Genomic DNA, 24,755 nt, shown 5'->3' with positions numbered 1-24,755 from the left:
AAACTACTAAGGAAAGATCTCAGGCAAATTAAAAGAGAGTCGTGCGATCTACGCTGCAAGGCAATGAAGATCAAGGCCCGACGACAAGTCTATCGAAACTGGCTAAGATCACACTCAACCATCATTGATCAAGATCGAGCAGAAACGATGTTAAAACTTCTTGTACAGAAAAATACCCGTGAAATCTGGGCCATCTTGAATAAGGGTCGCTCCAAATCATCGCCAGCAATTTCTAATGAAATCACCGGCGACAAATGGCGCGAATACTTTACCTTAATGTACGAAAAACCTGAGTCTGAAGATCCCCCGCAGCCTGACGTGACACTCTCAACCTGGGACATCATACCTTCTTGTAAAGAGATTGAACATGCAATCTCCAAGTTGAAAAATTCAAGAGCCGCTGGGCCAGACCAAATATCAAATCTCATGCTCAAAAAACACAGTATACACTGGGCGAAATTTATTCATGAGCTGTTTTTTCGAATTACAAGCTGCAAGAAACTGCCTTCCTCTTGGAGCAGGGCTATTGTAGTTCCGATATATAAGAAGGGATGTCGAGCCGACCCTTCGAACTATCGCCCGATTACCCTTCTAGATACTATTGGGAAAGTATTCGGATCCTTTTTGCGCCAACAGCTGGTGAATTGGGCAATTTCAACAGGAAAACTTGACTATCGCCAAACAGGGTTCACGAAAAACGTGGGGACTGATGTGAATCTGACAATACTATCATTTTTAAAGCTGTCAGCGATGGAGGCGAAAAAAAGAATCTTCCTGGCGTTTGTCGATCTTCGACAAGCATTTGACGTCATAAATAGGACCAAACTATGGGCAAAACTACGTCTGTGGCATTGCCCAGAGTCTCTGTTAGAGCCCATCATCGCCTTACACTCCAATACGTCCATCCAAGTCAGAATCAATTCACAAGGCGATCTTACAGATCCAATAAGAACATTTAAAGGCGTCAAACAAGGCTGCCCCCTCGCAGCAGACCTTTTTAAACTTTTCATAGCTGACTTACCCGAGTGGCTAAAGTCTGTTCATTGTTTTCCACCCAAACTAAACGGAACCTTCATTAATCACCTGGTATACGCGGATGACATAGTGTTGGTTGATCAAACCCAAATTGGCCTTCAACATCTTCTTCTTCGCCTGCATGAGTTTTTAACCTTTAACGAGCTCTATCTAAACACAGAGAAAACAAAAATCATGTGCATTGGCCAAGGTAGATCAAAAAAAGACAGGTCTTTCAAATGGCACATAGAAAAAAAAGTGCTAAATGTTGTCAAGTCTATTCGCTACCTTGGAGTAATGGTCAATGACTCGGTTTGCGAAGCTGCATGGACCGGTGATCTGAAGGACAAAATAAAGATCCTGAGTATCCAAGCTGCCAAAATAAACACTGACTACGGGAAATTTTCTATCGCTCCCGTAGTAACGTTCTATCTTCAAAAAGTAATCCCAACTATTACTTTTGGCAGCGAAGCAGCCTTGAATATCAACCACAACCTATGGTGCCAACTGGAGGGAAAGTTTTGGAAACGTGTCCTGAGCCTTCCGAATCAAATCCCCATGTCGGCTCTGAGATATGAGCTAGCTTTGAATTCCATGTATATGACAATTGTCTGGAAATCTCTAGCTACCTTGCGTAAAATATTACTCAGCTCTACCATCCCAGCTTATAACATCCTTAAGCTGGGGCTGAAAACCACCGACAATGTACTCATCCAGACATGGAAGCTCAAACTAAATTCTATCATGGCTGACGCAGGCATATCGGAGGAAGAGCTAGTCAAGCGCCCACAACATGCCAAGAAGAAGATAGCGGAATGGGATTGGATCACAACCTACAATACCCGCCTAGCCCTTAAATCAACCCTGCCCACTTCCAGAAGTCAAGTTAAACTGAATTTTCAACCAAAATACCTCACAAACTGTCCATCTCGCCACCACAGGGCACAATTTCTAAGGCTGCGACTGAACGCTTTAAATACTAATGAGACGCTCTGGAGGCAAAAGAATAATGGAACAGCAAATAATTACTGCCGCTTCTGCAAAACCACAGAAGTTGAATCTCTGAAGCACCTAGCTATACTGTGCCCAATGCTGACAGATCTTCGTGAGGTGCATTTAAATGAATTCAAAACACAATCTGAGGAACCCGATGATTGGTGGGATAACGCAACAGCAGGTCATAATATCAAGCTCTCTTGCAACCTCATCAACTTCTTTGATGAAGCCCTAAAGTCAGTACCCAACTGAAGGACGCCAATATCTGAAAGTTCCGCCCTCTTGGTGGCTGCTCTTCTCCAGTAACTGTGTTACCATAAAAAATGTGTTACCCTAAATTACAACATTCACTGTTAAATCCAAATAAGAATACCCACGGCGGAGATAGATGAAGTAGAATTTATTTCTTTTTTTTCTTCTTCCTTTCGGAAATGTAACAAAAACATGATACGAAAATATCAAGTTGAAGTTTTACAATAAAATAAAAAAATAAAAAAAAAAAAAAGATGTCTCTGAATTGATTTCCAGTGTTTGGTTGCCAGAAATAAAGATCATCCATGACGTTTCCTGTTGAAACTTGCCACTGCTACCAACGCTCCTTTGGACAATCAAAGTGTTCTGGTCAGCTTGTATTGGATGAATTAATTCTTGATGGATTATGGGCCCCAGACCCACGCTATATAGCACTGTGGGCAATGAGTTTTAAATTGCGTCCTATATTTTAATAGGAAACAAATAGTTCTGAAGCCTAGGTAATTTGTTCCCGTCTTTTCAGCGTTGGGAGAATAACTACATTTTGGACACTATGTAGCCTCTTTTAGTGAGTGTTTCAGGAGGCTATGTTGATATGGTTGGCATAATCTAGCTTGGATAGCATGAGTGCAATGTCTGCCATGATTCTGTGTGGTAAGGTCAGGTATGGCATGATGCACCGGATAGTTTGGTGTTGGATGAAGTAACTTCTTACGATGACTCTTACCTGTGGTTCCCGCATGCAGGCTCTGTCCATGATTGGTGTGCAATGTCTTTTCTTGTTAGCTGTGCACAGGTTCCCATTTCGTTAGGCAAAAAGATGTATGTACGATCAGATGTTGAGGTGCTGTACATCATCATTAAGCATTTGATTTGGTTAAGTTTCTGTTGATTAGTCGTCGTCCATTCGTCAATTTAGGTGAGTCAGATGGCAAAATCCAGTTTATTTGTGGGCAGGAAGTTGGTAAATTTGGAGACAGCTTGGTGTTGTCTGTGTAGCTAAAGGAAGTGAGACCTGTGTTAGAGAAGCAGTAACATCCACAGGTGGTGATGTGATGGCATTACCTCAAAAGGGTAATGTATGTGCTCTGTCCTTGAGTAAGGATGGAGTACAGTTTCTTCTAATCTGATGTCCATCATTCTTTTTGGCAGATTTTCTTGCTGATAGCATAGAATGATGCAGATAAAGATAGGTTCACTTGGCCCATTCATGTCAGCTATGTTTAATGTCTGTGTTATGGCTTGTATTAGAGGTTGCTGATTTCCACATGATCCCCGAGTAGTTGTTAAATGATTTTTTAGAAAGTTAGAACTGAAGGTGTTATAGATGGCTTGGACGCTCTCTAGGGTCGCTATTAATTTTTTGAGCAGAAACTTAATGAAATCAGTTTTGGAGACTAGTGAAGTGAGAGTCTAGAGTAACGGAGGAGGGATCGGAATATTGGGGCAAGTTTGGGCAGTTGGGTTATTGCTTTGTATATGTAACGGGGGCATCCTTCAGGCGATCCCCCTTCTGGCGTGGACTGTGATTATAAATTGTTGCATTGGGAATGGACAGAAAGCACCTAGTGATGGAATCTAAGCTTTGCTTGGTGCTACTTTCAATGCTGGAGTCATTGTTTGGCTTTTTTGCTTATGTGGTCTTGGATCTGTTGTTCGATATTGGAGTCGCTGATTTGTTAATGGTGGGGTCAGTGAGGTTGTCAGCTGATGGGTTTTTGAAGTATTGGATCATTTTGAATATTTCTTTCTGTTTTGCGCAGACACTTTATGCAGTTTACGTAGTTAGCTTCTTTTTTTTGCTCTGTCTGTATATCCAGAGTTGTCAGAACATCATTTCCTTCATTGGTAAGTCATCTTCTCTAATGGTTTACTCGAGTTTCCTGTTTTCTTTGTTAGGTCTGTGGCTGAATCACTTAGCTAAAAGCTTTTTTGTGATTGAAGGGGTTCTTTGGGACCATTATGTGAAATGTTTGTGATCAATAGTGCACTTAGATTGTGGGGTTCAGGTGATGTATGTCTTGGTGTGGTGGGGTTGGAGGGTTCTAGTTTGCCCAGGAGCATTTCAAGTTGAATGTCCTTCCAAGGCTTGCTAAATGTTGGGGGAGCCTTGATGCTTTTTGGTGGTGTGCAGCTTGAATGCAAATGATGTCCCGGGTAGAAAGGTTGTCTCACCAATATAAGTAGTGGGGATCCCATAGCTAGGATATTTTCCCTACTGCTGAGGCTGTCAGACTCCATGTGTTGATCCCCTTACTAACTGTTTGAGGTGTGGGATGGTAGAGCTCGCTGAAAGACATGTTCGGGGGAATCAGAGTACTGTAGAAGACTTTCGGTGTATGCCAAGGTCAAATAAAAGTACATCAATCCAAAATATGAGGCACTCCCGTGGCCAGCCTCAGAACCCAAATCACCTGCTCTTTAGGAAAGAACTTAAAGCTGCGTTCACAAATACTAGAAAGGGGTCGACCATTAAGTCAAGGACGTCCAGGTCAGTTATATGCCATATGTTCAAAAATGCCTTTGCAATCCGGAATTCACCATTAAAATGGCAGAGCTGCATGTCCCAAACTACAAAGAGAAAAACACTGCTCTAGATAATCACTTCCATGAATTAGGACTAGGCACTGCACACTGACTGGGCTACCAGCCCATTCTCGGTTGCTTCAGGACTTCACATGACAATGACCGTACCCGAGGTGCACCACCAGCGAGATGCTGGCACTGCTACACCCGATAGATGCTCCAAATGCATCTCAGGGTCTCCAGGGACTATGCCCCCACACTAATATGCTCAATATACTTTCTAACACATAATACACTTGCCAACTAAGCCACCCACAAATGGCAACTTTCACACTTCCTCCAGACACCCATCAAACATCAGCACTCTACGCTGCTGGATACAAATAGCTCAAATGCTCACATCAGAAAGCACTTTGAAGCAGATCAGCATATAGTACTCAGGTACCTCCGAACCGGATTCTTCAACACAATAGAAAAGATAACCTTGCTCTTCCCTGTCTTAATTAACCTAACTCAGATCCCATCTTTTCCAAGGCCCATAACTCAGAGACAAAGGAAATGGAAGTGAGGCACTGTATAAAACCCAAAAGCATAATGGACTAGTGCCTGCCTAGAGTTTGTCCTTATAGCCTGCTGTGCATTATTTTATAACCTCACCTCTAATTTAATTCTCATATTTCATTTCAGTGGTGCATTTACCAGTTCATCACATGCTATGTCAGGTTATATTATGTGATGTTTCATGGTGTCATTTTGGAATAATGTCTAATGGGCAAGCGCCTTGAAGCAGTCATAAGGTAGCAGGTATCACTCTCCAAACAAGCAAATAAAAAAAATGCAGTGGCATGGGACTCAGTTTATGAGATAATGCATATATTTTAGAGAGGAAGCACCATAAATTGTCCTCACCTTTAGAAAGTAGCGCTGTAACAGAGGCTTCAAACTTTTCAAGTGCAGAAGATGAAGCGCCATGATCTTCGAAAGTTGAAATGCTTCCTTCATCTTTGGTCAATATAGGACCTTGTTTTGTAAAGCAGACTTGTAACATGTCCACCTTGCAAGAAAGTAGATGAAGCTTAGCTTCAAGCTCAGTACCAGCTCCCATTTCAGAAAGCCCAGACCTTTTTGTGCATTTTTAGGAACTTTGGGTTTCACCCTAAATTACCCAGAGTAATCCAGACGTGGACTTCTTGCTCACTGTGCTTAATAAGCCACAGCTTCACCTCACTGATTAGGCCCGACTAGGCCGAAACACGTGCCTGGTATTGCTGTTGGTACTCTTGTTCAGAGGGGAATTGCCCAGCATTTCCCTGCTGGACTGCCCAAGTGGGTGGGACCAGACTGATATGCACATGGATATTTCTACTCTGTGAAAGATACAGTGAGCTAAAACATGGTTGTAAACCCTGCCGAGTGGGCACCTTCCCATAGAACAGGTTACTTGGCCGTGCTTGCTCTCGGCCCAGGGGCTCCCAGACCTTTTTGTGCATCTGTGAAAAGATAGTTTGCAAATAATTCAGACATAGAATTGGTGACTGAGCCTTCTGTGTCTAGAAAAGTGGCCGATTTGAAATATTGAGTAAATCAATTATCCTGGTTTGGCATCATTTGCTACCAAAACATCTAAAATGTTTGCTAAAAATGACATTTTAAAATTGGTGTTTCTAGCAGTCTGCCATCTTGTTGAAAGTTATCGGCTTTAAGTTAATTTGGCATGAAAGGGTTTTGGGGCAGCCATTTGCAAAGACTCCATAACAACACCTGAACTAGTGCTCACTTGTTTTTTCAGCAGTGCTTGCCAGAACATTTCAATTGTGTGCCACACATTGGGAAAATTGAAACACTACAAAATATGTTATTGTTCAGACGGCTTGAGCCCCGTTAGCCCATGGAATTAATTATATATGGAAGCCTCCAGAGCTGCACATTCTGAAAAGAAAACCTGAATTGCAAAATTAACTAGAAAGTACTGATTCGACTCGTCCTTCGAAGAGCCGAATATTTCCCATTCAAGAAACAGTGCTTTAGTGGAGACCTTTGTAAACAGCAGCCATCATGACCTGGTGGCAAAGCAGCACTTCTGGCTCCACACTGTACTATGACTTTACTACCGATGGCAGTGGCAAGGGAATGACCACCTTACGTGAAAGAGAACATAGATGAGGAAAGAGCACCAACCCCTAATGAGTGAGTGTAAAAGCATGCAGCAACCTGTCTCATCACAGGACTGAAAGATGTCAAAAACATCAGATCCACACTCAGTGGACTTCACTGGTAATCTCTTCAAGACTTCATCACCTTCAAGATGGCATGAATTAAAGATAAAGCTCGCCATTTCAAGAGGATACCATGAAAAAGGATATCTCCAGACTTGAATCCAAGAAGGGCAAGAGGGAGAAGACGAGAAATCAAGGCTTTTCCTACTATGCCAACCACACTCTGGATGCACATGCCTAATAACATCTGTACGACCCACTTCAGGGAGCCAGAGAAGACACTTCCCTTAAATGAACACTACATGTCAATTAATGACAGTCTCCTGACAACGTGATCTGTTCACCTTCCCTCCATTATGTACTGCTTCCTTCACATGTGCAAAGCCATGTTTCTCTCAATCTAGTCGCAAAACTGAAGTGAGATGGCTGGAAGGCTTTCATTCAATAATAACCTCTGGCATTACTCTAGGTAACCATCCAGGACCAAGCATTGTTTTCAGCCTTCCATGCCTTTACAGAACTAGAAAGATCTTAGCCAAATACCAAAAGCAGAAGTCCAGCCCAAACTGCTAGGCCATATCCCTTCTGCATAAGACCACAAGCAACCCCATACATGTTTCAGCCTCACTGGGTATCATCACATAGGTCGGTCAAGCTCGGGGCCCACTCTTGGGCATATCCGTACCACTCCTCTCACTACCTGGTATCATTGAGTAGGATCAAGATGAGGCAGACACAAGACGTATTAGGGTCAGTTACAGGGTTATCCCAAATCCGAAAAAAGGCAACATCAAACTTCATTGAAAACAACAGGATAGTTTCTCCTTGTTTGTAATAGCTCATGGCTTTTAGATTGAAAATGTTAAACTCTGTTCCCTCCACCACTGCAGATGATCGGTTCACAGTCCTGAGCATTACATGTTTCTACAACAAGTCTTTCTTTTCTCCAAAATTCATCGTCTCTCGTCCTTTGCTTCTCGTTCTTGGGGTCCTTTCTTACAGGCTTCCTGGGCCCGATTTGAAGTTAGACCTGGGCAGGGGCAGAAGTTGGGCTCTAATGGTAGTGAACAAACCCCAGACCTCCCACCAAGAGGCTGGTAGTCTGATAAGGTCTTTACTCTGGGAGTAATAGAGGCTGCACTTCTAAGATAGAGCAGGGCCCGGCTGGTAGCATTCCACGTAGAGTGCTTTCTGAAGGAGCCTAACATGGAAACATTTATGCAAATAGAGGTTTACGCAGCAGTGTCAGATGCACGCATTTGAAAACCAAAATAGAAGATAAGCCCAAAGAAGGCTCAGTTTACATTGCCACATGGTGTCTCCCAATTACAAACCGATTAATTGAATCCTCATTTTCTGCCACCACAATTTGCACACTACATAAATTATTGCACACAGATGCAAGCACATATCCCTCAGGGGAAGGGGCCAGGTAAGGGGCCAGGGCTTCAAAACATCTCTAAGAAGTCTGGGGATGGAGTGGGTGAAAGCTGTTGGAGATTGAGCAGCAGAGGTGACTGAATGCAAAGAGAGGTGGAGGCCCACTGCACCCGTGAGATGTTATTTCTCTCTCCTTATATGTTGTCTTCTCTCCTGATGGTGACCACTCTCAGCCCAGTATGATGCTGTCCATTGACTGTGGATGGGGGTGGTGGATGGAATGGTCGTGAGAGCTGACTGTCGAGACCTGAATCATGAGGCTGGTGGTACATGGGGCATCCCTAGGACCACCCCACTTCTACCCAGGACCATGCCAGGGTATTGTGACAAAGTATATGTGCACTCACTGCCTTCCCCTTCAAGAGTTGTCCATGCCTGTGTAGTGAATCACAGCCCTATTGTTTGTCGATAAATCCCCATTTGAATAAGGCAGGAAAATCCTTGTGAACTGGATGTATCCTCTTCCCATTGTAAAGGTCCACTTCACTGTATAGGGCACAGCCACATATTTATTTTATGCCCAAGATAGGTGTGGCCTCCGAACCATCTCTGTTGTTCGGTTATTTCTTTTCCAGTTCAAGATTGTGGCAGAAAGTTATAACGTTCTACTGCTGGATATAGGAGATGATGGCGGAGAGAAAAGCATCCTGGGTTCTTGTCTAAGAAAAAACTTGCCTGGATTAACTTTTAAGAGACACTGTGGCAATGGTAGACCTCAAATGTACATAATAAAGAATATAAACATCAGTGGAGAATGTGGCCAAAGGCCTGAGGGTCTGCTCCAAACTGCACAATGGTAGAGAAAAAGATGATGTACATTGAGGTCCAGGAAGCGACAGGTCAAATTGAGAAAATTAACAGCACTGGGTCTTTTGCAGGACCCTGGAAACCAATAGATTGTTTCCATCCTTTAGCCCTACAAGGAGTCCGTCAGTGTCCCAAAGGGCATGTCTCACTTCAAAATGGATGCCATAACTAATGCTCAGGGCCCAACGTGGATTCCAATGCAATCAGGTGTAGATGGTTGGTAGGGGGCCAGAGGGAGAACTATGAAACCATGGACCCACAAGTCACACAAGGGGTGTGATCTGGTAAAGGATGGGTGGAGAAAGAGCTGACCAATCCTAGGGGCCCAAATGGGTATGCCTCCAGAAGTTGTGGTATGCTTCGGAGACTGGTCATTCAGGACAGCATGTCCCACATAAGAAGGATGGGCTTTGCCAAGAAGTCCAGTGGTCGGAGGGGAGCAGAGTTGGGAGCCAAGAGAACCAGCCTGAAGAACAGAGGAGTGGAGCCAGGAAGAAGAAAGGGCAAAGGGGGAAGCTAGAGTTTACATTGAATATGCTTCGGCCAGAGGCCTTTGGCACATCAGAATTATAAACATCAGTGCATAATCATAAAACAGGTGCAACAATAAAGGAAAAACAAACAAATTAATTGTACCTATGCATGGAGTAGTCTTTGTATCTCTTGTATTATGTGCACTCTTATCAGTGCTAGGGACCAGTGCTATGACATTATTGGACCAAAGGACACATATGAATATGTATGCTTTATATGGGTAGCCGTTTCACTGTTTTATAGCGAAGAAAATTGGTTGTGTTGATTGGACTTCCAGAGTAAAAATTAAAGATTGCTTTAGCCTAATAGATGATGCACCGGGTAAAGGGAGACTGCTCTAGCCTCCACTGGATTTGTCCAAGTAAATTTAGTTCACCACAATTTTCAGGTAGGAATTAGATGGCAAGTTTGTCAAGCTATCACAGATTCTCAGAAAACAAGGCACGATTGCTTTTACCACATCTCACAGCAATACAATCGCGGTTACTGAAGGGATACCAGTCGTCAATATGTATCCTGTGAAGTACTTTCAGCTCACGCTGCCTTATGAGGCTGAGCCCAACTTTCTAATTTAACCTACCGAAAACTTTGTTTCTCAAAGCTTCTGTTGGTTTGCATCTCGCCGTCTTCTCTACACTGTTGATAATATTCCTCTTGTCCTGGATTGGTTGGCTTAGTTTACTGCTTGCAATCTGTAGCATATGATATTTCATTAAACAGAAATCCCTTGGCGTGGAAGTTCTTTGCTTCAGACTAAATATTTTGAATGCACCTGAATGGGGATGTACAAGACTTCATGGATGGCCGCCAAAATTGGCAGCACTACTGACGCGGAAGCCCGATTTAGGAGTGCACATTCACCCTGCCGATTTCTTTCAGTTTGACCTGCACCCTCATTTCTGCTTCTAATCGTTGCTAGAGTGGTTTGACACACTCTGATGTTCTCTGGAGGACCTCATTCTCTCTCTGTTTGGAAGTCTCGAGCCATTGCCGAAACTCCTTTAGATTGTCAAATTGATTAGTTATGGTATGATACATACATTGCCAGTCGGAGGAGTCATTTGGTTCTAGGCCTGTCTTCTCCTTGGCCTAACCTGACATTGGTGGGACAAGTGAGTGAGAGGGGGGGACTCTTTCGGCCACAGATATTAGAGGCTATAGCATGGAAATTCTTAATTAATGCTGTAGAAACTGGTGGGGCCCTTTTGACAACCAACATTGGGGGCTGTGGCAGGCTATTCTCTCTTGAGGAGGTGACTGCTGTAGCGGCTATGACTCCTACTAGTGAAGGTCCCTTTTATTCAACAGGAATGCTGTTCTTTTCACCAAAGTTCTCGGCTTCTTATTCGCTTTTCTGGAGCACTTGATGACTCCTTGCTCAACGGATATAGTCGGAGTCCACTCCTGGGATGCTATTAAACATGACAGATTTTCAGGACTGCAGAAAGAATTTGGGATATTCCAACTTCCGCCTTGGTACCTCCAACTCCCCACTCTCTCAGTCTCCGTCTTCTTCTTGCGCTCCTCACCAGCACTTCCTAGAGCCGTCTTACACTTGGTGATGAGGGAATTTGTGCAAAAATAGGAGCAGGAATAAACTCTGGCAGAGGATTTCTCGCTACTTGAAAACTTGGGAATTACTTCCCTGTCCCAATAAGTCAATAATATTGGGCTGCAGGGAAGACTTGATGTCCGAAGGCATTTCTACATCAGCCATGTTACACGGGCTATCCCTTGCTTTCAGATGAACATTTGTTCATGCAGTTTTTAGCTTCGATTCATGGGATCTTACGGACCTTGTGATAGGCATTTCTTTTGTTAATGATAGAATGATACTCAGGATTCTGTACAAAATAGATCAAGCTTCCAATAAAACTGCAAATGGAGAAGGGAAAGGAGCAAAAGAATTAGGGAAGCCACGCCACACATAGCACACACTTATTTTCTCATACAGATTGCGGCTGCAACTGAGATAAGGCATAGGAGGTGCATAAGACGTGTGATGCGTCATCTGCCTAGTCCTGTAGGTCCTGTGGCAGACCAGAGAAGGACTCAGACCCTGCAAGTACATTTCAAGGGTTTTTATTTTGATTAAGGGAAAGAAAATGCTTAACTAACCTTATCGCTATGAGGGAGGTTCCTACTTAGTAAAGTAAACATAAGGGTGCTGGTGAGTCCTCAAAAAAAAAAAAAAAAAAAAAAACTTCATTCTAGCACTACCACTAAAGAAACCTAAATTGTCAGAGCACAGCGCTTATGAACTTTGGCGCTCTTGGGCGCTCTCACAGTGCTTTTGGTCGTCTTCCTGTTCGTGACTCCAAGATGCAACAACAAAAAATAGTAGCAAAGAAAAGTCCTCTTGTTAACTTTAAGAAAAACATTTTCATAAGTATTCTTTAACTCAAATGCTTTCGCCAGCAGGTTTCACGCTCCTTAAAAGTTGTAGTAGTTCTTGATATACAGTTGATTTTCCAGTTCCTCTTCATTTGGGTTAGGTTCATGTCCTCTATCGCTGTTTACAGGGGTTCTCCAGATCTAGGGCTTCTCCTTGATTTAAGACCTTATTTGGCCACAGCCACTATATGCCATGGGTTTCTCTGGCTTCCGTAACTCACCACTTGGGCAATTGTCCCACATTTAGGAGTTTGTTGCCATGTTCCCCAGGGTACCCTGCTACCTGTAAGAGTGTTGGGTTCACTCTGCACTCTGTGGGTATGGCGTCCGCTCCACGTCAAAGCTCTGGCTTTGGTATGCTTGCAGTGTTGTATCTGCTCTCACACCTACATGGAGGCATTCCGTGCATGTAGCCTCCACCACCCTGCACGGGACAGAGGATGCGTACCTCCTCTGATGTCTGATCTCGGCATTGTTTGATGGGCCCCCAGTCCACCACAACCTCAGCATGGTCACATCACCAGCTTGGACAGAGTGTCCCTCATGGTTGCCTAAGCGGTTTTGCCCTCTTCTCTGCATGCCGGTCTTCTGGCTTCTGTCGCTCTTCTTCTAGCTGCGCCAAACTACCGCCGGCTCCGTGTTACTGCGTGGCTTCATCCTTCCAGCACGTCCTACGCCTTAGCGTAGGACTCTCTCTTTTCGTCTATTCAAAGTTCCTCATACTTTTATGTAAGTCTTCAAAGGAAACATGGGAGTGTCGTTTCTTTTCGACTGTGGATTTCAGGTGGATCCTGCATTAGCTGAAGCCAAAGGCACTGAAGAAATGTCACGACCAGTAGAATTCAAAGTAACGATGTAATGAATTTCTTTTGTATCACACTAGATATGAAGATCTGTTCTTTACATTCAATGTTTTAGTAATGTGTTTGTTAATTGTATTGAACTGAAGTGTGTTGTATTGAATTGAAATAATTTTTTCTTATGTCTGTTTTTGCAAAGGTTTTGGAACCATATGCAAATAAATAAAATGGAAGCAACAGTCTTTCCAATTCCCATGTAGGCAGACAATGTACTCTGGACAGGGAGTTCCTTACAAGAATGTGAGTCGTTGTCCCCAAGAGGGGAGTCACTTCCATTGAGGTTCACCTTACCCAGACAGAGAGGGAGGGTCTTGCTGAGCAGGCTTCTCTCCCTAACCTCAAAGGTGGTGGCTTCCCCACATCGGGAGACGAGACAAATAGTCCAGATGTGTCACATTACCTTTAGTCAGACTCTCCTCTGCTCTCTACTTCCACCTCTGAGACTCATCACAAGCTGCACAGGCAACTGGGCTGTGCTGTCAGGGGAGACACAGACGCTGAAGAGCAAACACTGGTGGCCAGCACAAGCAGGAGAAACCAGCGGGACTCAACGAGACTCCAACATAGAGACTGGCTGCCAGGCCTCCCTTTTAGGTGTCAATGAGGTAAGTAAGGCCAAGCCGATAAGCCGCCTAGGGCGGATATAGGTTAAAACCAGTAATATGAACGAGAATTGGAGTGAAACGGGAGAAGCCAGAATAACAAAGGGGAGAAATTGGGGTCAGAACCCTGACTCCCTGGTTCACAACTTGGAAAGGCTGTGAGGAGGGAAAGGCTGTCACCATAAGAGGGAGAGTAGACAGTCAGTAGTAGGGTAGAAATCGGGTGTCTAGAAGGCCCAGAGAAGGTGGGAAAGGAACAAAGAAGGAGAAGAAGCTGAGAGGGTGAACATGTGTAAAGAGGAACGTTGAAAGAGGGGCTAAGGTTGCAAAAAAGGAGCCAGTAAAGAAATCCTAGGAGAGCTTGAAAGAATGGGACGGGAAATGGGTGGAAAATCTAGAAGGAAGGCGAGTGGGTACTCTTGAGGGAAAGAATGACCAGAGGAAAATAGTGGGCATCAAAGAAAAGGAACAAGGAAGGGACAGTCCAGCGAAAAGGTGAGGCAGAACAGAGACTGGTAAAGGAAAACATGTAACGAGAACATAACAAACGTCCCTGAGCAGGGAGGGAAGGAGCAGCCCAAAGAGCTAAGGAAATATCAGTGTTAGAGGGAGTCCTGATTACACAAATGAGAATACAGAAAGTTAAACATAGAAAGAAAGAGGAAGAAACAATTACATCCTTGAACCAAGATTAGTTTAGAACAAAGATCCTGGGAAGAGAAGACCTGAGGTGTCAGAGGAAACCAGAAGATCTGAGGGAAATACGTAGTTCTGACTTCAAGAAACTGGGAAGAGATAGGAACGAAAGGCCAAACCTCAAATATGGCTGAACGGCTGATGGAAAGCAGCTCTGAGATGCAGACCGTAGTTTGGTTCCGATAAGTGCTACTGAATCTTTGTCAATGGAAAGCCTGATCATTTAGGCAGGAGTTCACTCCCGTTGTCCCTGCGGGATCAGCAGCGGAGAGCCTAAATCACAAGATCAACCGGTCCCCTGAAAATAGGTTTCAGAGATCTTAATGGCAACAAAGACGAGGACGACTTGCGAAAGGGCCCACTTTAGTATGCCCAGGAGAGCAAGCATAGTGAAGGCCCAGGAATAATTGTGCGAGAGTGTCCATTGGTCCAAAGGAGTCCTCAAATCCCACAATACCCACACAACTGCAAAGCATAAACAGGCCCAGAGTGACGCCCCTAGAAAAAAGTGTGACACTAAATCTGGAACTCGGAGAACCTAGTACTGACCACAGAGGGGCATAAGCGAATAGTCTGGAGGTCTGACTCAGACAACCTGTGGGCTTCTTCACTGGAGCTAGCTCTACCAGAACCATATCGCATGTTCATTTGGCGTTTCTCTCAAGGTGCATTATTTCGCAGGTTGTAGTTATTAGCTTTTGCACGTAACTTGCCCGGCATTATTGTAGAGAGAAAAGGTAACTCGTCATATATGTGTGGGATCAAATTCCGTTTAAAATGCTAGATTAGTGTCACATTTGGACCGAAAAGGACTTACACCTTTCAAAGAGAGGGAACAGTAGGATTGAGAAGAAGTAGTTCCTTACCTGTCACGCACAACCATCGGAGTAAAGTCCCATAGAAGAGCGGAGGCTGGCGTGAGCCCAATACAGTGACCCAAGTGGTGTCACGGAGGATGTTTTAACAGTAGAGAAAGGCCAGGCCCGGTATTACAGAGCCACTAATCCACGGAGAACACTCCTGCTGGACTCCCAAGGGAATGCTTGATGTCACGGCATACAGTCACCGCGGATCACAGCAGACCACAAGGTAGTCCTCGACACTGCTCTCCGCGCAACGCTTCCGCGCATGTGATGCCTATGCATTGTATTTCCTTCCTCCCAGGCCCCAGTGCTCTGCCTCTCACCTGGACGGACGTGTTAGTTACCTCTGCAGGGTCGTAAACAACCATTAGACGGTTTGCGGATTCAATGAAGAATGGAGATACAGCCCATGCCTGTTCTGAAAGAGAAGTGTCAAGTTATTTGAAGCCTGCCCTCCTCATGGTTTGGGTTAGAAGCTTTTTCTTTTGGCATGGTCAATGACTGGAGGCTTGACACCAGCCTCGACCTTACCGAACAGAAATGAAAGGCTAAGGACCTTTCACATTGACTTTGTGGCAGGTATCTTTTTTTAAATCTCATTTAGCAGTGTACTGCAGATGTCATTTATCCATGATTACAGTTTGTCCCTACTCAAGTGCGCAAGCAGATACACATATTTACAAGGTATTCAACTAGACGCAGTGGAGATGACTCACTGCACAACACAAGCATTGGCAAAGCCAATAGTTTTGGCTTTTATGTAGGCAATGCAAGGCATTTTCCAGGCACTGCCATAAATATACTGTCGGAACATAAGATGACAGCAGCTGGCAAATGGTGTTAGCACCTCATATAATGACAGTGCCTGACAAATACCTATACAAGAGCCAAAGCAATTGGCTTTGGCAATTCTAGTTATTAACAGGAATTCAGTGCAAAGAGCAGATGCAAGGACACACATATTGATTATAAATCAAGTGCCTGAATGTACATTTTACATTGTATTACACCAGGAGATGAATAACATTGCCTTACTGATTGACTGCATTGAAATAACATATGCTTCCTCTTACATGCCCAAGGCTAGCCCAAAGAGCTCCTGTGAGAAGGGTGCTTTAGAGGAGGAGGGGCAGGTAATGGGTGAGAATGGTTATAGGGACCAGCATGGCCAGGGGTGGTCAATAGGTGGATAACATCCAAACAATACCCACAGCATGTGTGGCTCCCCTCACATCCCATCTCTCTTCTAGCCTCATTTCCCATTCCAATACTTGTGGCTTATAAGCAGCTCTTAATGCACCACTTAATGGCCTAAACATAAATGCTCGGCGAATCATACTGTAAATTCTTCATTTCATTAGTGTGCTACCTTACAAACTTTCTTAAATTTCAAGTTTGCCATTTTGATCTTGGGACTTGCAGCATTTTCTTTCCCATTTCAAATTTAGGAAAACAAGTACCAGAATTCCAAGCAAAAACAGGACTGGATGGCCTTCTCACACATGGACATGGGAAACTCGAAAGCGCTGGGATTCCTTCCCCACCAGAACATTAGGAGAGTTAAATATATAAGCTCGGACTCCTATGTTATCAGTGAGTTCAAACATGCTTCAAGAACGCATTCTGATTAGCCTCCATCTGCAACCCAATGGTTAGAGTGTTAAATAGTGACTCTTCCCCTCCAGCCCCCTTCTCCAGATTCTAAAACAAGTGCAAATTGAAATTACAGAAGTCGCTATCTCAGCAAAGGTTACGGGAAATGCAAAAAAGGCTTAGACAAACTCGGAACAAAGTGCACAAAATGCAGTAAACAAATATGCATTAAACTATGAAATAATCACGGGCGTGGAATTATTTATTTATTGGGACACAAAGTCACGGCCATTGCACATAATGAATCGCAAACCAGACCCTGCTCTTGTGCCTGTTAGACATATCTGGATTAGCCCATTTTAAGATGGGGAATCTGCCTTAAATAGTAGTCATATGAAATCACATGACTTTACAGCTCTCATACTGCCCCATGTCAGGAGGGAGTAGTGCGAGAAAGTTAAATACAATTGTTGGCTTTATCAATGTTTATTTTTAGCAGGACTTCAGTGCAGAAAACAGATATAAATCAAGTGGCCAAAGGAACACTTGGTTAAGACATTTCTATTACGCCAGTAGTGCATTTTACAGCTACAATTAAGCCATTAGTTCTTAATAGACAGATTAGAAAGAAAACTGACAGGCCAACATTTGATGTTACTGCTTGATAAAGATATCCCAAAAAGATCCCAGGGGGATATGGTTTGGGCAGGGAGGGGCAGGTACTGCGCGGAAATAAATATGGCCATGTGCAGTCAATGGGTGGGTAAATAACCAAAACACCTAAACGCTGTGTGTTCATCCTCACATGCAATCTCCGCCCTAGCTGTACTCTAGTGCATTCGTTTTGGCCTATAGATAGTGCTGAAGAACCACCCAATAGCCAAAACGAAAAAGACTGAAAAGACCACTACCTTATTTAAGTAATAGAAACGAATCAGGATGGCATCAGATTTAGTCTCACAGTCTCGATATGGCATGGGTCTGGAGAGGGTGAGGGGGTTAATTCCTACTGCCTACCCTCATTACATCAATCGGTGACAAATGTTTTGTTCTGTGTAATGACAATTTAGCCCCTCATCAGACCATAAGTTACATTGTACACAGTACTATGCTTGAAGAAATTGAAGGTCCCAGGGGATTTTCGGGGATGCTGCTGAATGGAAAAGAAATGTTACCGTAGAATATTTTAATTGGGCCTGATGTGTGGCTAATTCATAATGATCTGTTAATGCATGAGCTGCTCATAAAGCAGGAAGCATCTGCACAAGCCGCAAAGGATTGCAGACATTAAGGAGTGCAGCAGAGACAGTCCCAGTTCTCTGGGACGGTCTGCATTTATGAACAGAAAGAATAATTCGGTTTATAGTCATAATGTCGACAGTCAAAATGTCGAAAAAAAAATGTCGACTTTTTTTTCAATACATTTTTTTTTATATATGGGGGGGGGGTTCCCCCCAACCCCTCTTTTTAAATTTCTTTTTAAAATTTTTCCCTTTTCTTTAGCTCCCAAACCCCTAAAATAAATATATAATTAAAAAAAAGAGAAAGTCGACTTTTTTTTCGACATTTTTTTGTCAACATTTTTGTATGTCGACATTTTTTTTTCGACATTATGACTGTCCACCGAATAATTCTTTGCCTATTTGTACACAATTGCATTATATATGTGATGCACTGGCGTGTCCCTTTTTAAGGCGATGATCAGAAGCAGAGGGCCAGAGTGGTGTATTGGTTGTGGTGTATTACTTGCGCTAAATCCGACAGAGGGAAACCTCCAATATTAGCGGTTTATTTTTGTAGGTTTCTTTGGGTCTGAAAGGACCGGTTTGGTGATGGTCGTCTGAATGGCACCACCTAGATAATGCGAGATCATATCTGTGTATTGTTGATAATGGCTGTGTGTGTGGCGCTTATATGCATTTATTAATTACTTGCTTTCGTGTTTTTTAAAGGCAAAGACATGTGTCACACTGTGTCAGTCCAGTTTTAAAATCACACAAAAATGCAAGTTTTGATACCTTGCATTGGACGAACTGGAAATATGCAGAGATTACATAATGCCTCAGCGTTCAAAGTCTCATCGAGTTCTTCATCAGATGATGCAGTTTATGTGAAACTGCACACACACAAAAACAATCGGAGACCAGCGTTTCCTTATACTTGCAGCAAAGCCAACCCTTGGGCTCTCTCAAGTTATTAGCCAATGAAGACGGTGGAGCTCTAAACTAATTACATGTTATACTTAACATAAAAGAAATATTTTTCATGTGCAGTCAATATTTTTGTTTAAATAACTTTATATGTACTGACTTTGCATGTCAAATGCTGCAATACAATTCATGTTTTTTAATACACTGAAAAAACAGTTGGTGGCTATATTTATTGATATTGTATTGAAAGGATCCAGCGTATGTAGCACAGCATACATTTGCATTTCACATTTATATCACGCACATGACGGACCAAACCGTATAGCGGCGCAGCTGGAACAAGTTCATGTAAAGCAGAGCCCAGCCCAAAAAGGGATGCAAGCAAAAATACAGCCATGAGTTAAACCTATCCAAACAAACACTTCTTCAGGACCCTGCGAAACTGGGATAATGATTCTAGGGTCCTGATTTCTATCAGAATCAATTTTCACAGTTTTGGACCAAAGACTGCAAATCTTCTGTCTCCCCTTGTTGTGTAACTGAATGCGGGTGGGGGGGGGGTGTTGGGGTAGGCAAAAGATGATGATTTCTGGATTGCAGATATCTTGTAGGTTGGTCGGGTTTAAACTTTTCACTCAAGTATGCTGGAGCGAGCCCATTCAGGCATTTAAAGATAAGGCAAGCTACCTTAAATCTAATGCGATCTTGTACTGCTAGCCAGTGCAGGGCACGATGAAAGGGTGAGACATGGGCAGTTTTGCCCAACTTGAAGATCATTTTGATTGCCGCATTCTGGGCTTATTGGAGTCTCTGGACTTGTTTGCACGGAATACCAATCAACTGGCTATTACAGTAGTCCAGATGTGCATTTGTCAGGGCACCCACCACAAAGGCATGATCCTCGTTGGGAATATAGGGGAATACCCGTTGTGACAGTCTCAAAGCATAGTGCACCGCCTGAAGCTTGGCTCCAACCTGACCTTCGCTGCAATTGGGAGGTGAGATGGAGTTATATTGTAATGTTGCATGAGACTTCATGAATGAGATGATTTGCTGCACCGCAGCGGGCTTGGGGTTAAGGTGGCACACTGCCATAACTGACTAATTTCTAGGGGTATGTCGCTTTAACCAGTAAACTATACATCACTATAACTGAAGCTTTACATTGAAAATAGATCATAAAACACGAACGAGGTTGAAGTAGCAACATACATATTGGATGCCTAGTAACTTGCGTCCAAGCAGAGGAACAGTTCACCTTTGAAGTGGCAAACAGGTACAGGCAGAACATTCTTAGTAAATATTCTTGAATGTACATTATGAAAAGCGAGTTGGAGCCCTTACCAATGATCTATTAATGCCGGGTTCATTTAAAAGAAGCCGAAGTTATATTTCTTACATGCCTTTAGTGTGGATACTTATTTAACCAAAAACAATAATGAATTGTTAAGACTCATCATAGGTGCAATTACTTAAAAGGATGAAAGGTCAATTCTGCTGAATACCTTAATTAAAGGACGTCGTAACTCATGTCAACAGTGTGCTTTGACTGAGGACTTGCATCTTGCGCAACATGGGCTAGAACAACAAGGACGCTTTCTACTACAGGCATCAAGGAGCCAATCCCTCGGATTGTTGGGGCAGTCTGCACATCAACCGAGCAGCCACGTGCTAGTATTCCGAAAAGACTATTGTTTACAACATTGCACCAAGGGAACAGTTAAGGCATGGCTTTTCAATGACATCCTTTATTATGGCTTCATAAAGGAATGCCGCCTTGGCAGGCACAACTGTGTGGCTCTTTTTCTCTCCGTCTCTCTCTTATGCACGCACGCGCGCGCACGCACGCACGCAAACACACACACACTCAAAATAAATCAGTAAAACAACATTGTCATGCTTTAATGGCCTGTAGCATAGTAGGAAAGCATACAATTAGTTCAGCACTACTAGGCTACTGACTTTGGTCATGTGGACACCTGATCATTTCTATTGATCATGCTCAAATAATCTCCATCCTGGTCAGGTATTAATGACCCCGCAGCCATGGCCAGTAATGGCCCGCCAGCCCGAGCCAAGGTAGACCGAAGCGATGCCGACTACGGTTTCATACCAAGTTAGAACATTAATTAACATAATAGGCTTGTTCCTCCAACATTGGAGTTATATTAAATTCGGACAAAATTCATGTAGACAGTTTAAAATGATCCCACTATACACATTCATCCATTACTGCGGGAAACCTGAAAGTGGTGGGTTGTGCCAGCCAGTGATGGCCGCTACAGAGGGCTCTGGTCAGTTGCTGACCAGCGCAGCCAACCACATCTTGTTTCTCATCATTAGCATCCCGGGGCTACAGGGTCCCCAAGGCCACATTCCTTAATTCAAAGGACACTAGCTACAATAAAGGTAGCCCGCATGGAAATGGCAACCAAGGATCCAGGCAGCGGCCCTCGCCCATCGCCATGGCGGGAAACCATGCCAGTGGTATGGTGGTATTTGGAAGTTGAGGAAGCCAATGAGGTGGTGGCATCAGCGGGCTGAGGTTCATGCGGAACATCATTTTTATGGACAGGAAGTTTGATGCAGGGAGAGAGTGATGTAGGCGGAGCGCTGCACTACTGGAGTGGGTGGCATGGAAGAGTGCTTCCTGCAGCAAGATACTTTCTTTAAATGCAGGCTTATTCTGGCTAGTAAACCTGCGCATGAGAAGCCAGATTGGTTGCTTCAACTCCCCCAAAGGTTAATAACTCAGAAGACTAGGGTAGACACTCTACTTTAGCAAAGATCAAAAGTCATGTAAATATATTTAATCCATTCAGGTTGCACAGGTGGGATGATATCTTTTGGTTACACAATATTAAACTGCAGTTTGTACTGGAAGTACCTTTCATTGAGTTGTATACAACCAATATTTGGACAACTTTGGCCAGAAAAAAAACATGGCATTAACTATATCATAAGAGACCCACCATAAGATCTGCATGTACAAAACAAACTGGCATGACTCAGTGTGTAGATCGTTATTTGCTCATAGAGTGAGATTTGCTAAAAGACTAAGTGGACATGCTACAAAATTAAAATGAAAAAATAAACGTATGTTCGGCATTAACTTTCGAAACATTAGGAAACATTTACCACAAGTTACCAGCCATAACACCCTCCCTCCACCCGCCAGGGCTTGAAAGCCATTCACACCCTGGGGTTCATCCAGGGTGCGTATGGCTTTCTTTTTTTTCCTCCAGAGATTGGCTGCCATGAGCGACTCCAATCTCAGATGGAAATACATGGCTCCAAGATGGCCACCACCATAGGGGAAAGGGACAAAGTCCCTTTTCCATTTCCATGGCCACCGGAGCGAGAGGTGCTGCAAACCGGAGCATAAAGCTTTGGTCCGTCAGGTCAGTGGGGAGCATGTGGGTGAAGGACCTGGGATTGTTTTGGGGTGGTGGGGGCAGTGGGTAAGTTGCCTCCCCATATTACAAAATAAAAAAAGATGGCACCACCCGGGGAAGGGCCTCCGGTGGCTGGAACAGCGAGCTGGCGCTGCTCCAGGCACACGATTGGCTGGACGCCCTACTCCGGGTGCAAATATATATTGCATCCTTGCATTAAGAACAAGAACATTAATATGCTGTATACTCCGTGCAGAGGAACACAGGATATGTGGATAACAGTCCACACAACTGCTTTAAAAACATTCTTGGCACATCTTCAACCCATGGAGTGGCATAATGGCACTAGATCCGTCTTGGCCTCAAAAGAAGCAGCATGGCTTTCCACCTTGACAGCTCATCAAAACAGCGTTACTCGACCCGCTCATTTATACCCCAGACACTATAACTCTCATGTTACCCTTTAAATCACCCAATGTCCCACCACTCCTGCAAGATCAATGTTGAACATTCACATCCCAGAGTACGCCAGACCCCAAAGAAATGGTGGCAGTCCAACTATGGCGATCATAGTCTGCAGACAGCATTACTCTTTAGGTTTTGTGTTATATGATCTACAGTTATAAATCACACTGCAAGTTTCCCGTGTATAATTCCAGACAAGTACAGAAATGTGTGGACATCATTCGAGGATAAAAGATCACTCATCCTAGGTATCCGACTGGCAATTGTATTTAAGCAATGTTTTTCTCCTAAAGAAAGACTCTCTGAAATGTGCATACAATGGTAATCCTATTATGAATTGAAATAAATTTGGATTGATAGCAAGCTTTGAGAAAGTGCACAGAAAACCGAGTAACACGTGTTGGCAACAACTCTTACTTTATGATATCAGCATGGAGATTTTGAATGAATTACTTTTATTATTCGTATTATTATTATTGGTGATTGTTGCATGATTTGAATTGCACAATAATATCAATCAATTGATAAATTAGACAAGCTAACATTTGTTTGGTGTGAGCTGTCGTAGGAAATGTCTTTACTTGTATACAAGGATGTAACTCGACTTCTTAATGTACATTCACAGAAAGTGTGCAGCAAATGTTCCTTTGTTCCATTTTGCCCCATGACAATATATTTAGCCAGTAATGCAGTGTTGAGTGGTGTAAGCCAAGAGCGTGTCGGAAAACTTACATAGAGTTGTTGTTCTTCTAAGGAGACTGTTGAATTCAAAACAGCAGATCTCGCACATCTGGCACAGAACACGTGGTGCTATTTCTTGGGAAGGCATTCAGTTGACCGTGCTGAAGAGTGCAGCCCACCGTGGAGCAGGAAGTGCCATACACTGGAACCAGGAAGCTGAGTGAGAGATAAAGAAGATGTGAGAGAATGGCAGCCATTTTCAGATGTGTAAAATGAATGTGGTCTCTGGTGGACAAGAGTAGTCCAGTAGCCTCTCCAAACGCCCTCTGTCCAGTTCCAGAGGACTTCAAAGAGGCTCCACTGAGGAACCAAGTGCGGTCCCCACATTCACCTTTAAAAGATGGAAGGTTTCTAGAAGGAATATTTGTGCAGATTCAGTCAGCCAGGCAGCCCACAGACCGCTGCACTATTCTCAGGGAGGAGCCCACTGCATTGCACACAAAGATAGGCTCACAGGTGGTTTTCGAGATGCTCCACGATATTAAGGAACACAGAGGGACAGTGTACATCTACAAGAGACTTGTGTGAAGGCTGCAAACCCATACTGTATGCACAAGCAAAGAGTCCCAGAAATTAATAGACACATACGCCCTCATTATAAGTTGGGTGGTGCGGTTAAAATGTGGCGGTAATACCGTTACTGCCACATTACAGCACTGCCCAACTATGAGTTTGGTGGTAGGGTGGAGGGAAAAACCTCCAGCAAGAAGCTGGGAGGTAATCCTGCCACCTTATTGCCTGAATTCGGCCAATTCAGCGGTATTACCACCAGCAGAATTACCATTAGCGGTAATATTGTGGATATTCCCCATAGAGTCCTATGGTCTCCAATTAATGGATGGGGACTAACACTGCCTACTACCCCCACTTGTAATACAGCAGTAATACTGCCAGATGAAATGGCGGTAACAGTTATAAAGTTTGGTGTTATCTTGCCGAATTTAACGCCGAGATACCACCAAACTTATAACAAGGTTGTATCGTCTTGATCTGTGCATCGATAAAGGAGCATCTACAAGACCGAGATGATGCACTGAGATTTGGAACCCTCAGTCCTTGTTCACTGAAGGAAACATTATTGAGACCGAACTGAGAGATAGGCCTGCACATCTGTAGTACACCTATTAGAAACACTAGATAGAGGGCAGATATTCAAGGAGCATAGCCAGTTAAATAGCAGTGCCACAATGAATAGATTTCCTGGTCAATCC

At 43.6% G+C, this 24,755-nt stretch overlaps 1 protein-coding gene across 1 annotated transcript in view; it reads right to left on the bottom strand.

Moving 5' to 3' along the window:
* Positions 1-24,755, bottom strand: part of RHOBTB1 (Rho related BTB domain containing 1) — a 760,683-nt gene that overhangs the window by 629,119 nt on the left and 106,809 nt on the right. Inside the window, exon 3 of the mRNA XM_069611207.1 lies at positions 23,536-23,700. The gene's annotated coding sequence lies outside the window, so the exon portion shown is untranslated. The remainder of the gene's footprint in view (positions 1-23,535; positions 23,701-24,755) is intronic.

This window comes from Ambystoma mexicanum, chromosome 8 (genome assembly GCF_040938575.1).
Source record: "Ambystoma mexicanum isolate Mex_15411 chromosome 8, UKY_AmexF1_1, whole genome shotgun sequence".
NCBI lineage: Eukaryota > Metazoa > Chordata > Amphibia > Caudata > Ambystomatidae > Ambystoma > Ambystoma mexicanum.
The sequence above is the reverse complement of the archived record's forward strand: the minus strand, read 5'-3'. Positions and strand labels throughout refer to the sequence as shown.